Raw genomic sequence first — 15,211 nt, 5'->3', positions numbered from 1 at the left:
ATTTCCTGACTTGTTAATTTTAGCCATTCTTTTTTTTTTCTTTAAGACTTTATTCATTTATTTGACCGAGAGAGAGAGAGAGAGAGAGAGAGAGAGCAGGAGCAGGGGAAGCAGGAGAGGGAGAAACAGACTCCCCACTGAGCAAGGAGCCCAAAGCAGAATTTGATCCCAGGACTCTGGGATCATGACCTGAGCGTAAGACAATGCTTAATTGACTGAACCACCCAGGCGCCCGTTAATTTTAGCCATCTGACTGGTGTGAGGTGTAATCTCATCGTGGTTTTGATTTGTATTTCCCTGATGTCGAGTGATGTGGAGCATTTTTTCATGTGTCTGTTGGCCATTTGTATGTTTTCTTTTGAGAAATGTCTGTTCATGTCTTCTGCCCATTCTTGACTAGATTATTTGTTTTTTGGGTGTTGAGTTTGATAAGTTCTTTTTTTTTTTTTTAAAGATTTTATTTATTTATTTGAGAGAGAGAATGAGAGAGAGAGCATGAGAGGGGGGGAAGGTCAGAGGGAGAAGCAGACTCCCTGCTGAGCAGGGAGCCTGATGTGGGACTCGATTCCGGGACTCCGGGATCATGACCTGAGCCGAAGGCAGTCGCTGAACCAACTGAGCCACCCAGGCGCCCGAGTTTGATAAGTTCTTTATAGATCTTGGATACTAGCCCTTTATCTGCTAAGAAATCTGCAAATATCTTCTCCCATTCAGTAGGTTGTCTTTTGGTTTTGTCAGCTGTTTCCTTTGCTGTGCAGAAGCTTTTAATCTTGATGAAGTCCCAATAGTTTATTTTTGTTTTTGTTTTCCTTGCCTTTGAAGACTAGCAAGAAGTTGCTATGGGCCAGTTCAAAGAGGTTGTTACCTGTGTTCTCCTCTAGGATTTTAATGGATTCCTGTCTCACATTTAGGTCTTTCTTTCTTTTCTTTTCTTTTCTTTTCTTTTTTTTTTTTTTTGCGAGAGAGAGAGAATGAGAGATAGAGAGCACGAGAGGGGGGAGGGTCAGAGGGAGAAGCAGACTCCCCGCCGAGCAGGGAGCCCGATGTGGGACTCGATCCTGGGACTCCAGGATCATGACCTGAGCCGAAGGCAGTCGCCTAACCAACTGAGCCGCCCAGGCGCCCTCACATTTAGGTCTTTCATCCATTTTGAGTTTATTTTTGAGAAAACACAAATTCTTAATTATGATCTATTCCTATCATTTAGGAAGTGATGTAATTACCAACCTTTACATTTTCTAGTACGTTAAAAAATATACATATACTTAGTTTGTCACTGACAAAATAAGAGGGGAAAGGGGCATGGAGCTCAAACTTTATTTGCAATGAAAGTATGAGGTAAATATAAGGTTATTAAGTACAACCACAGGTCCCCTAATAGTTCATGAGGTAAGAAAAATACTAGTTTCCAAAAAAAATCAGACAAATATTTATACCTATACCTTTTGTTCCTTCTAGCCAAGGGACGAGTTAAAAGCAGGTCACCAGTGCATGAGCAGCCTATTTACTGCATATAACCCAAACTTTTTTTTAAGATATTATTTATTTATTTGACAGAGAGAGAGACAGCGAGAGAGGGAACACAATCAGGGGGAGTGGGAGAGGGAGAAGCAGGCTTCCTGCTGAGCAGGGAGCCCGATGTGGGGCTCGATCTCAGGACCCTGGGATCATGATCTGATTCTAAGGCAGACGCTTAACAACTGAGCCACCCAGGCGTCCCTAACCCAAACTTTTTTTTTTTAGATTTTATTTATTTAGGGCGCCTGGGTGGCTCAGATGGTTAAGCGTCTGTCTGCCTTCGGCTCAGGTCATGATCCCAGGGTCCTGGGATCGAGTCCCGCATCGGGCTCCCTGCTCCTTGGGAGCCTGCTTCTCCCTCTGCCTCTCTCTGTCTCTGTCTCTGTCTCTCATGAATAAATAAATAAAATCTTTAAAAAAAAGATTGTATTATTTATTTAAGAGAGAGCAGAGTGAGGGAGGAGGAACAGAGGGAGAGGGAGAAGCAGACTCCCTGCTAAGCAGGGAGCCCTACGCAGGTGTTCCCAGGAACCTGAGATCATGACCTGAGCCAAAGGCAGATGCTTAACTGACTGAGCCACCCAGGTGCCCCCCTGAACATTTTTTTGTTTTGTTTTATTTATTTGAGTAATATCTATACCCCATGTGGGGCTTGAACTCATGACCCGGAGATTAAGAATCACGTGCTCTTCTGACTGAGCCAGCCAGGAACCCCTAACCATAACATTTTTTATTCTTTGAGAATAAAACTCTCCACTGCCAAGATGAAAAAAATGAATACACATTTAAAAAACAAAACACATTCCATAAATGCAAATAAGTATTTTGGTGATGGCAAATATGCACTGCCTTCTCCAGCGTTTCCTAGAATCTTCTGTGATCTATTTGGCCTTCAGAAAAAATAATAGCTCCTATTCTACTTCTCAGCTGAGCCTGAGAGCTGCTATTAGTTCCCCATAAGTAACAAAACCATTTAGAACTACTATAAGCATAAAGTACTACCAAAGATTATCTTTCTTACCCAATAGGTTATGTATGACAAAACCTGCATGTCCAGCCACCTTTTAAAATGATTAAACAGGGGGCGCCTGGGTGGCTCAGTTGGTTAAGCAACTGCCTTCGGCTCAGGTCACGATCCCGGAGTCCCTGAATCGAGTCCCGCATCGGGGTCCCTGCTCAGCGAGGAGCCTGCTTCTCCCTCTGGTCCTCCCACCTCTCATGTACTCTCTCTCATTCTCGCTCTCTCAAATAAATAAATAAATCTTTAAAAATAAAATGATTAAACAGGGGCGCCTGGGTGGCTCAGTTGGTTAAGTGTCTGCCTTCGGCTCAGGTCATGATCCCAGGGTCCTGGGATCGAGTCCCACATCGGGCTCCCTGCTCGACGGGGAGTCTGCTTCTCCCTCTGACCCTCCTCCCTCTCATGCTCTCTGTCTCTCATTCTCTCTCTCAAATAAATAAATAAATAAAATCTTTAAAAAAATAAAATAAAATGATTAAACAGCAGAAGATACGTAGGCACCGGGCAGACTGTGAATTTTTTTTTTAAGATTTTATTTATTTATCTGACAGATAGAGAGACAGAGAGAGAGGGAACACAAGCAGGGGGAGTGGGAGAGGGAGAAGCAGACTCCCCGCTGAGCAGGGAGCCCGATGCGGGGCTCCATCCCAGGACCCTGGGATCATGACCTGAGCCGAAGGTAGACGCTTAATGACTGAGCCACCCAGGCGCCCCCAGACCATGAGTTTCTAACAAGACATGTTATAAGAGTTTGGTGTCTTGCTAGGTGTTGGTACAGGGTGGGGAAGAAGCATTAAAGAACTGTTTAATTGCTGTTGGCCCATGCAGATTTCAGCCCAAAGGGATCCTATGCTACATTAGGATTTAATTGTTCTTTAGCAGAAAGAGAAACCAAATGATGAAAATGTTCAAAACATTAGTGGATTATTTTAGGAAATGGCATTCTAAAATGGGCACGTGCACTGGTAAATTCCAGGTATGCTTCAAGTTCTTGGATAAAAAAGACATTCTGCACTTTGCAATAATCACTCCAAATAAAAATGTTGGTGATTTGAAACAAACTAAGAAACTAACCGCCTTCACACTTTCAGTATCATAATTCCTTAGAAGAGCATCAGCTAAATATATTTTTTTTCCTTTGGTAAATTAGGTACATCTAAGAGAATATTAGAAACTATCATATTCAGTTGTACCTTACAATCTACTAGAAGTGATCATTCCTTTTTAAAAAAATAAATTTATTTATTTTAAAGATTTTTTATTTATAGTTGAGAGAGAGAGAGAGCGCATGAGAGGGGGAAAGGTCAGAGGGAGAAACAGACTCCCTGCTGAGCAGGGAGCCTGATGCAGGACCTGAGCTGGGACCTGAGCCGAAGGCAGTCGCTTAACCAACTGAGCCACCCAGGCGCCCCTTAAAAAATTTATTTATTTATTTATTTAAGTCATCTCTACAACCCAACATGGGGCTCAAACTCACAACCCCCAGATCAAGAGGTGCCTTCTCCACTGACTGAGCCAGCTAGATGCCCCTGGAAGTGATAATTTTTTTTTTAAGCTTTTATTTATTTATTTGAGAGAGAGAGCACACACAAGTGGGGGGGTGCAGAAGGAGAGGGAGAAGTAGACTTCCCACTGAGAAGGGACCCCAATGCAGGACTGGAGCCCGATGCAAGACTCAATCCCAGGACTCTGGGATCATGACCTGGGCCGAAGGCAGATGCTTAACGACTGAGCCACCCAGGGGCCCCTGAGCATGTGACTCTTGGTTGTAAGTTTGAGTCCTACCTTGGGTGTAGAGATTACTTAAAAATAAAATCTTAAAGGGGCGCCTGGGTGACTCAGTCGTTAAGCGTCTGCCTTCAGCTCAGGTCATGATCCCGGGGTCCTGGGCTCGAGCCCCGGATGGGGCGCCCTGCTCCGCGGGAAGCCTGCTTCTCCTTCTCCCACTCCCCCTGCTTGTGTTCCCTCTCTCGCTGTGTCTCTCTCTGTCAAATAAATAAAATCTTAAAAAAAAATAAAAATAAAATCTTAAAAAAAGTGAAAAGAAAAAATGTATCTTTTACTATCACCTTATTTATCAGGCTATATGCCACAAAGATAAGCAAAACAAAGGTCGAACATACCTTAAGAAATCATGTCAGTTGAGGGACACCTGGGTGGCCCAGTCGGTTAAGCATCTGTTTTGGCTCAGGTCGTGATCCCAGGGTCCTGGGAAGGAGTCCCTCATTGGGCTCCTTGCTCAGAGGGGAGCTTGCTTCTCCCTCTGCTTGCTACTCCCCCTGCTTCTGCTCTCCCTCTCTCTCTTTAGCAAATAAATAAATAAAATCTTAAAAAGAAAAAAAAGAAATCATATCAGTAGAGGTACAAAGGAACCCATGATTGGCTTTTTAATATCTAATATTTAAGCAGTGTGAAAAACATAAGTAAAGGCAAAGCAAACAAACATTGCCATTATTCATGTTTTCATATTTTTCTTTTTTTTAAGATTTTATTTATTTATTTAAGATTTATTTGAGAGGGAGAGCGAGGGAGCACGAGCAGGGGTGGGGGTGGGGGGCAAAGGGAGAGTGAGAAGCAGGCTCCCCGCAGAGCAGGGAGCCCAACTTGGGGCTGATCCCAGGACCCCGAGATCATGACCTGAGCCAAAGGCAGACACTTAACTGACTGAGCCACCCAGGTGCCCCATCATCAGGTTTTCATATTTTCACTAGCAAAAATTTTCATTAGGTTAATGTTTGACTTCATCCTTCACCCTGGAGTTGAATTAACACATATTTCAAATGCTAACCTTTTACTTATATAATCTAGAGGGTGAAACTAATTCTTTTTCTTATTTATATTTGGTTTATAACCTGATGATAGTGATGTATCTAAAAGCAGTGTTTTCAGGGCGCCTGGATGCCTCAATTGTTGAGCGTCTGCCTTGGGCTCAGGTCATGATCCCAGGGTCCTGGGATCAGCCCAGCATCGGGCTTCCTGCTCAGCAGTAAGCCTGCTTCTCCCTCTCCCATTCCCCCTGCTTGTGTTCCCTCTCTCGCTGTGTCTTTCTCTGTCAAATAAATAAATAAAATATTTAAAATAAATAAAATAAAAGCAATATTTTCTAATACTTAGGTGACTAATGTAAGAGTGTGAAGCCAAAGTCACTTGTTTAATGCTGCAATGTATGTAAAAGGAGTGCCTTACACATATGAAGTGCTCACTAAATTTATAATTATAAAAAAACCCTATACAAGTACTCAAAAACAACACAAATATATCTTTAGCTAACCAGAGTGGTTTAAAACATTAGAAATAACACTTTTCAGTTATATATATTTATAGTTCATAATTGAAATACTTCCTCCCCACACCCAAAAAGAAGATGTTCTTTACATTTCCTGTAAAGAATTGAGGACGCAGTAAAGTCACCTTTTACATATAAGAAACAGGTAAATGTTACTAGACTTTTAAATCATTTTAAGTGACTAGCGTTTCAGTCTGACATTAATGGTCTCATAATGTAGTAATAGAACTTTTTTTTTTAAGATTTTATTTTTAAGTAATCTCTACACCCAACTGTGGGGCTTGAATTCACAACCCCAAGACCAAGAATCACTGAACCATCCAGGCGCTTCTAGTAATAAGCAACTTTTAAAAAATAGGTGTTCTTGGGCGCCCGGGTGGCTCAGTTGGTTAAGCGACTGCCTTCGGCTCAGGTCATGATCCTGGAGTCCCGGGATCGAGTCCTGCATCGGGCTCCCCGCGGAGCGAGGAGTCTGCTTCTCCCTCTGACTCTTCTCCCTCTCATGCTGTCTCTCATTCTCTCTCTAATAAATAAATAAAATCTTTAAAAAAAATAGGTGTTCTTTTCTTAACCTGAAGTTTAGTTTATAAACCTTTAATTACTGTCTTTGCTGAAACACCTTTGACAGAGGTGGCATTCATATCTGGTTACAAATGTGTCCAAATCTAATGAAATCACTATCATGGCAAAAAGAAAATGCTCTAAGAGTCAGAATATGAGCTTGTCATAGTTAAACTCATTCCCAGTAAAACATTTTTAAAGTGCAGTGACGAAATACTGTTTTAAGGGGGATGATCAGAAATTATCTATAAGGAGGAAGTTAATAGTACCAGAATCGGGAGTGAGGGATTATAGGAATCAACGTCCTGGCAGACCCAGCAAAGGAAAATGGGATATTATGAAGTTCCTCTTGGATAAAAGTTCCTCGGAGGCACATGGGTTTAACTCTTCCAGTCGGAATTTCCAAAGGGCTGCCCTGAAGGGCAGCAAGCGCTAGACTGGATTTACAGTTCTGGTTTTGACTCTAACGTTCATAAGGAACTTGATCTTGAGCAAAACCTTGCCTTTCTCAGAGTCTCAGTTTTCCCGTCTGTAACACAGAAGTAAGAGATGGCCCTTAAAGTCATCACCTTAAGTTACTTAAATTACTTAACTAATTTTTTAGCGCTCTGCAGGAGGCAGCGGCGAGGCAATGCCGCGGCTGGGGAGGGGTTAATTCCGTCTGGCCCCGCCCCTTTACTGACCCCGCCCCGTCGGGCACCACCCCCGCCCGGGTTGCACCCTTGACCCCGCCCCCAGGCCGTGCGTCCACCGGAAGTGCCCGCGCGCGGGCAGCTCACTTCCGCTCGGCAGGTGACAGCCGCGGGGCTCCGAGCGGCCGGCGGCACGGACGCACCGGGGGAGCGGGAGGGCGAGGCCGCGGACATTTTGCTGGCGAGCCGAGCCGCGCCGTGGTGCCGGGAGCCGTTCGGACCTGTGGGTGAGGAAGCGGGGAGTCGGAGAGGCAGGAGAAGGAGTGGGCCGGGGAGGCGGTGGTCTGAGGTGAGAGGTTGGTGGGGTCAGAGGTCACGGAGAGGACGGGGCGCTAGAGGGGCGAGAGTGGCTTGCACGACGAGACAGAAGGACTGCGGGTTCATTCATTCGTGACCACTTGGCCGCCGGCCTGAATCCCAGCCGCCCCAGCCGGCAGCCCCTCTTGGGGCGTCCTCCCGAGAGACTCCTACCTAGACTAAGGCCCCGAGGAGTCCGCCCCTCGCCAGGGGAGAAACTCCTCTCCCTGTCCTGGTTTCCTCCTTCCATCCTGAGGCCTCCCTGTCATTCAGGGCCTTATCTCTTTGCCAAGGTTCAAAAAGAAAAAAAAAAATCAAGAACCGGCCCTGCGCGCCTGTCCCGCCGTAGGCTTGGGCTTGGTCTAGCCGTCGGCTTTTCGTGGACAGGTTATCTGGGGACACCTGTGATCACGCTAAAAATACTGACGAAATGCTAGCTACTAGTTATTGAGCACCAACTGTGTGCTAGACACTGCGCTAAGCACTGTAGGTACAATGCCACATGTAAACTTCACAACAACCCTTGTGTGGTAGCTGTTGTTGATATCCTCATTTTATCCACAAGGAAACTAAGGCACAGAGAGGTTGAATCATACATGGTAAGGTCAGTCCTTACTATAGGTGTAGGCAGAGCCAGGGTTCTTACCCAGGCTTTCAGGGACCTGCAAAGTGCAGAGACAGAAGAGGCTGGAGCAAGGTTGGGGTGTAGGGGCTGGCTGTTTGATATCTTTAGCTGCTCTTGTATTTATTCGAAGCTATGTAAAGGTGTAGCCTTATTACGTTGTGTCTGATCTTCATAAGGGGCATTTGATTCACGTGTTTAGGATGAAACAATCCTGCAGGCTATTGCTGTAAGTAATTACATTTCAGGGCAAAAGTGGAAGTTTTTCCTGACTGTTGAGAACTGTGAGACACAAAACAGGCTATTCATGAAGCTGATTTAAGAATATTCAGACCCTCTCTTAAGAGTGGTTGAGCTGCATTCCTTTTGGAATAAAGAGAGGAAGCACATGACCCCTAGGGGATCTTTTGGCCCTAGGTTGTTGAAGAACGTTCTCAAAGGGAGGGTCTCTGTCTCAGAAAAGTGCAGGCCCCTTGGCTTCTTGGCTGGGAAGACACATCTTGCTTGGTAGATGGTGAGGTCATTTGATGGCTGGAGGACCAGACTCTGGGAGTCTGAGCCTTATTCCTTTGCAGATATTCACTTGCTCCAGTTCTGGCTCAGTTTCCCTGATAGCAGCAGGAGAAAGACCTGCTGCCTTCCTATCCAGCCAGTCCTGGGTGGTGTTACAAGCCTTAATGAACCTGTGATATAACCCATTATATCACATGCTTCTGAAGAAAGCTGTGATATAAATATTACTGTAGTACTGGGATGCCTGGGTGGCTCAGTCGTTAAGCGTCTGCCTTCGGCTCAGGTCATGATCCCGGGGTCCTGGGATCGAGTCCCACATCGGGCTCCTTGCTCAGTGAGGAGCCTGCTTCTCCCTCTCCTGCTCCCCCTGGCTTGTGCTCTCTCTCTCTCTCTGACAAATAAATAAATAAAAATCTTTAAATATTACTGTAGTACCTTTTTTAAAAAAAACTTTTTTTTTTTAAGATTTTATTTATTTGACAGACAGAGACACAGCGTGAGAGGGAACCCAAGTAGGGGGAGAGGGAGAAGCAGGCTTCCCGCTGAGCAGGGAACCTGACCTGGGACTCTATCCCAGAACCCTGGGATCATGACCTGAGCCGAGGGCAGATGCTTAACGACTGAGCTACCCAGGTGCCCTGTAGTACCTTTTTTTAAACTCTATGATCTGTTCTTCTCGTTCCATTGAATTCACAGAAACTTAATATTGTCACCTTATCCCCATCCTTCCAAGGGGGGATTTGAGATGAAGTGACTTGTCACAGATGGTGGGAACATGAGCAAAGCTCAGAGCATCTGGCTCCCTGTCCTGAGTTGAGCCCACCAGCCTCCTCCATCCTCTTAAAAACTGTCATAAAGAGTAGCTTCAGTAGTTCTCAAAGAATCAGATTCCTCAGAGGTTGTGGAGAGATTATCTGTTGAGTATGCGTTGAGCAGAGGCTTCATCCTGAGCGGCCTGAAGGGCTCAGAGGTGTAGTGGAAAAAGCACTGCCGGACTCCCCATGAGTCAGCCCTGGGTTCTGAACCCAGCTCAGCAGCTTCCTGATAGTGTGAGCTGGACAACTTACTTAGGCTTGGCCTCATTTACTTCAGCTCTAAAATAATACCACCACCTTCTCCTTATCCCCCCCACCCCAACACTGGTGTGTGTGGGGATTAGATAAGGAAATTTGTGCAGAGACTGTTACTGTGGTTGGTTGCCTTGACCCTAGGCAGTTGATGCCTACTGGGAGCCTCTGTCTGAGGAAGGCTGTCAACCCTGGTTTGTGGGGTATTACTTCCTTCTGCAAACAGAGACCTTTATGTACACAGGATTGCTCCCACCCTTCTCGTTTCACTTCCTAAAAGTGTTTCAGAACAAGTTTAGTCTGTTGGTCCTACTGGCTTTGGACTTGGACTTTCATGTTTTGCTGGTCATCCTCTGAAGCTGTTGCATGTCTTGACTGCTCACTTCCCAGAAAACCCCCCATGCCTGGCACCAAAGCCTGACATGCTGACAGTGAGCAAACATGGCTTGGGTATGAGTTTTGCATTTTAGTGTAATTATGAAAGATTGAGAGGGCATCTGTTACATGTAGATGTTTCTTTTTCTGAACAGGTTTTTTTTTTTTGCCTGAGATAGGTCACTGATACATGATTACAGCCCAGAAATGGTTTTAGTGTGTTTTGTTTTTCTCTTCACACAGAGAGGAACAAATAACACCAGAGAGAAAATATCACTTGAGCACTTGGGGAATCCTTTAAAAAATAATCCTGCTTGAATATCCATCAGTGACTCCTTTTTGCCCTCAGACTAAAATTCACATTCCTTATCATGGCCTTCAAGGCCTTTTGGGCTGACTCCTGCCTGGCTCTCCTGCCTCATCTCTCCTACTCTCCACTTCCATCTCTTCCCACGCTCCAGTCAAACTCAAACTCAGCCACTTCTGGAACGCTCAACTCTTTTTACATTCTGTGTCTTTGTTTTGTGCTATTCTTTGCTGGAACACCATTTCCTGTCACACATGCCTCTTTGCTGGACCACTACTTGGAGCTTCCTGTCTGATCATCTCTCTCACCTTGCAGGCCTGAACCTCCTCAGTGTCCAGTGGCACTGCTCAGGAGGATTTGTCATTGTTTACTTGGCTGGCTTCTCTAAGTAAACAGCTCTTAATCCTTGGGGAGGACTTGTCTTAACTGTCTGTGTCTCTAGCACTTAATGAAATGTCTGGCACATAGGTGCTCAGAAAATGTTCAGCGAATGAATGAATGTTGCACTGACTTGTTACAATTCTTTGATTACTAGGAAGAGGGAATTCAAAGCACTTTCCTGTCCATCCTCATATCACTCCAGAGGGATAGGGAGAAGTCTGACCGGTGATAGGATTAACTACTCTGGTTTTGTTGCTACCACCCCGACAGCCACCAGAGTGACATTGTCTGGGGAAAGAGCCTTCCAGGCCCAAGATAGTGGAGAGTAGGAGTGTCCCTGGCTTGTTTGAGAATGGCAGGGAAGCTGAGTGAGCAATGAGCAGGGCAGTGGGTTATGAGGTCAGAGGAGAATGGAGGGGGCTTCCAGGTCAAGATGAGAACCCTGGCTTTTACTCTGAGTGAGGTGGGAGCTGCTAGAGGGTTTTGAGCAGGAGTTCTGAGATCTGACTTACATTTCAACAGGCACCACCACAGTGCTTCAGGGCCTCCCAGAGACTTGGGGTTGGGGAACAGCGAGGAGGTGCTGGTGGTAACCACTCTCCCTATGTAATAGTCATAGCGGCCAGCCTATAGCAATAGGCCACTTGGGGCACTGCTGAAGGCTTTGTATGTATTGACCTGTTTTATTTTATTTTTTAAAAGATTTTATTATTTAAGAGACGATGGACTCTGAAAAACAAACAGCGTTCTAGAGGGGAGGGGGGTGGGGGGATGGGTTAGCCTGGGGATGGGTATTAAAGAGGGCACATTCTGCGTGGAGCACTGGGTGTTATGCACAAACATTGACTCATGGAACACTACATCAGAAACTAATGATGTAATGTATGGTGATTAATATAACAATAAAAAATTAAACTAATGTAATGTATGGTGATTAACATAACAATAAAAATTTAAAAAAAGATTTTATTATTTAAGAGAGAGTGAGAGAGAGAGCACAAGAGGGGGGAAGCAGACTCCCTGTTGAGCAGGGAACCCGACTTGGGGCTCAATCCCGGGGTTCCAGGATCGTGACCTGAGCCAAAGGCAGACGCTTAACTGACTGAGCCGCCCGGGCGCCCCTGTATTGACCTGTTTTAGCCTCACAAATCCCTCAGGTATGTGACATTACAATTCTCAGTTTACAGCAGTGGTATGCCTGTGCCTGTTAAGTTGTGTAGGCCTCTGGAGAGCCCCTGTCACACCTGCTGTGGCCACCTTCCCTTTCCCAACACCTCATTCTTGGATTGTCTCCTGTTTTTTAATGTTGCTGAGGAGGGGCTTGGCTGTGGTTTTAGACTTCCAAGCCTCATGCTTTTGGGGTCTTTAGCCTTGGGCTTGACCTCTTACCTCCATTAAGAGGGTCTCCCCAAAGTTGGGAGACCTCTTCTCATTAAGATAAGAGGCTGGTTGAGTCCAGAATGCCCAGAGTCCATCAGCAGCCAGAATGCCCACCTTAGTGACTGCTCTCCCAGGTTTACCGTCTCCTCTGTGGACTTGAGCTGGAAGATGGTAGGTTTGAAAGTAAGGTCTCAAAGCTTTAAAAGCAGTCCTCCATCATTCATTTTCAGCACTGAAAACATTCGTTAAAGCAGAGCTCTGTAAAGGAATAGACTTGGGTGACACATAGTTTTTGCCACACCTAATTGTTTTTAGGGTCTTAACCATATTGAGAGTGGAATGACAAAATTTCATTAGCCAGTGAGTCTGCTTCTGTGGTCTTCATTCTCTGAATGAAGCTGAGTGGCTGGATGTTGAGACAGTGTCCTGTCACCTTCTCAAGGTGGCCATCTGGTTAAATTTTAACCTCCTTTCCTCCCCTCCTCCACACTCCCTATCCTCCTTCCCTGTTTTCTCTTTCTCCATAGCATTTATCACTATCTGAGATAGTACCTATTGTACTTATTTATCTTGCCTGTGGTCCCTGTCTGCCATTGGGATGTATGCTCCATGAAGGGAAGGATTTTTGTTTGATTTATTCACTGCTGTATCCCTAGCATGTAGACCTGTTTATGGCACATGGGAGGTGCTCAGCAAACATATGAATAGGAATGGGGGTGGGGCGACAGCAGGAAAATATGTACTTAGTACAGGAACAGTATCTTTGTGGGTTTTTTGTGGTTTAAGATTTTATTTATTTGAGAGAAAGAGTGAGAGAGAGCATGAGCGGGGTGAGGGGCAGAGGGAGAAGCAGACTCCCCAATGATCAGGGAGCCCGATGCAGGGCTTGATCCCGGGACTCCAGGATCATGACCTGAGCCGAAGGCAGACGCCCAACCGACTGAGCCACCCAGACACCCCAGAGATGGTATCTTTGAAATGATGTCATCTGAGCCGAGATTTGAAGGATAAGTTGGAGCAGCCACTCTAGGAGCTGGAGAGGATCATCCAGGCAGAAGGCTCCTTAAGTGCAAAAGCAATGAAGAGCTTGACACAGAGGGCCTGTGGGCCTAGAGGGTTATAGGCGGAGGGAAGGGCCTGTCTGTGTTCACATCACAGCTGTGTCAGACCCCCTGCCCCCAGCATTTGCATCCCCACCTCCAGCAGCTTTAGTCTCTGAGCTGATGCCTGTGGAAGCAGGGGACGGTGATCTGGCCTCACTGAAAGAGGTGGCCTTGACCTTTCTCCCATCAGAGTTGTTGCCGCCTGATCTTCTGCCCTTTGCCCTTCTCTCTTTCCTTTATTGTCTTCCATTTATTTATTCGCTCTAAAATGGGCTAGGGGGTCTGACAATTTCAACTTCAATTTTATCAAATTAGCTTGAAAACCAGATCAGATGCACGTCTGATGCTGGCAAACCCTGTGAATGGAACATGGGGAAGCTGGTCTCTAGCTGAGGGTGGTTTACAAAACTTGAAATTTCCCCAAGAAGAGAGTTGAGCACTAATCATTCAGACATTTATTGAGCACCTACTGTTTGTCAGGTAACAGTCAAGGAGCTAGGGATACAATAGTGAATAAAATGGACAAAATCTTTGTCCTCATGGAGCACATTATGGAAGGAGAAAAAATAGACAATATAAATATATTTTATAGTATGTTGGTGATAAGTATCTTAAAGAAATACAAAAGGAGAAAAAGGTTAGGGAGTTGGGGGGCGCCTGGGGGGCTCGGTCGGTTAGGCATCTGCCTTCCGCTCAGGTCATGGTCCCAGGGTCCTGGGATCGAGCCCCGTGTCAGGCTCTCTGCTCAGCGGGGAGCCTGCTTCTCCCTCTCCCTCTGCCTGCCTCTCTGTCTACTTGTGCTCTCTCTGTCAAATAAATAAAATCTTTTTTTAAAGATTATTTTATTTATTTATTTGACACACAGAGAGAGACACAGCGAGAGAGGGAACACAAGCAGGGGGAGTAGGAAAGGGAGAAGCAGGCTTCCCGCTGAGCAGGGAGCCTGATGCGGGGCTCAATCCCAGGACCCTGGGATCATGACCTGAGCCGAAGGCAGTCGCCCAACCAACTGAGCACCCAGGCGCCCATAAATAAAATCTTAAAAAAAAAAAAAAGGAAGGATAGGGAGTTGGGGGGATTGGTTGGGGATGTGCAGAATTTTAAATGAAGTGGTCAGAGGAGGTGACATTTGAATGAAATTTGAAAGAGGTGAAGGACTGAGCCATGGCGCTATCTGGAGAAAGAGCCTCCCTGGCAACGTGAACAGCATGTGCAAAGGCCCTGAGGTGGAAATGTGCCTGTTGTGTTCAAGGATCAGCAGAGGCCCCAAATGGCTGGAACTGAGGGAATGATAGAGAAAACAGTGGGAGAAGAGTTCGAAGAAGTAATGGGTGGTGTGTATGTGTGTGAAAGAGAGACAGAAGGGGTGTGTGTCTCATATGAGCCCATAGTCCATGAGGCCATGGGAGAGATTTTGGCTTTTACTCCAAGGTGAGACACGGAACCGTTGGGAGGATTGGACAGAGGAGTACCACTGTCTGACTTCGACTGTAATAGGATCGTTCTGCCTGTTGCTGAAATGGGTTGTTGAGAGCAGTGTGGAAGCAGCTTTGGTAGCAATCCCAATAAGAAGTGATGGTGGGAGGCGCCTGGGTGGCTCAGTCATTAGGCATCTGCCTTTGGCTCAGGTCATGATCCCAGGGTCCTGGGATCGAGTCCCGCATCAGGCTCCTTGCTCAGCGGGAAGCCTGCTTCTCCCTCACCCAGTCCCCCTGCTTGTGTTCTCTCTCTCTCTCTCTCTCTCTCTCTCTCTCTGCCAAATAAATAAAATCTTAAAAAAAAAAAAGTGATGGTGGCTTGGAGCGTGGTGGAAGTGATGGAGCTGGTGAATAACCACTTTATGGATTCCGGATTCATTTTGAAGGTAGATCCCATAGGATTTGCTGATAGATTAGATGTGGAATATGAGAGAGTGTGTGTGTTGTCAAGGGTAACTGAGGTTTTTTTCGCCTGAGACCCTGTTAGAGATGTTGATAATGAACTAGATCATGAAAACTGCAGATGAGCCAGTTGAGGGGTGGGGACAAGCAGGAGGTCAGTTTTTATCATGTTAAGTTTGAGCTGCCTGTTAGCTGTATAGACATTCAA

At 45.8% G+C, this 15,211-nt stretch overlaps 1 protein-coding gene across 6 annotated transcripts in view; it reads left to right on the top strand.

Moving 5' to 3' along the window:
- Nucleotides 1-7,151: 7,151 nt before the first annotated feature.
- AP1B1 (adaptor related protein complex 1 subunit beta 1) overlaps nucleotides 7,152-15,211 on the top strand; it is a 54,661-nt gene continuing 46,601 nt past the window's right edge. For 5 of the 6 annotated variants that reach the window (XM_073886837.1, XM_073886836.1, XM_025858091.2 and 2 more), the window contains exon 1: nucleotides 7,152-7,305. The gene's annotated coding sequence lies outside the window, so the exon portion shown is untranslated. Of the gene's footprint in view, nucleotides 7,368-15,211 lie in introns of all 6 variants that reach the window. The other variant, XM_073886834.1, reaches the window with a different exon arrangement.

The sequence above is a fragment of the Callorhinus ursinus genome, unplaced genomic scaffold (assembly GCF_003265705.2).
Source record: "Callorhinus ursinus isolate GAN/ISIS: 27379988/994484 unplaced genomic scaffold, GSC_fseal_2.0 scaffold72, whole genome shotgun sequence".
In the NCBI taxonomy this organism is placed as follows: Eukaryota; Metazoa; Chordata; class Mammalia; order Carnivora; family Otariidae; genus Callorhinus; species Callorhinus ursinus.
Note: the sequence above shows the minus strand (reverse complement) of the source record. Positions and strands in the feature narration are given on the sequence as shown.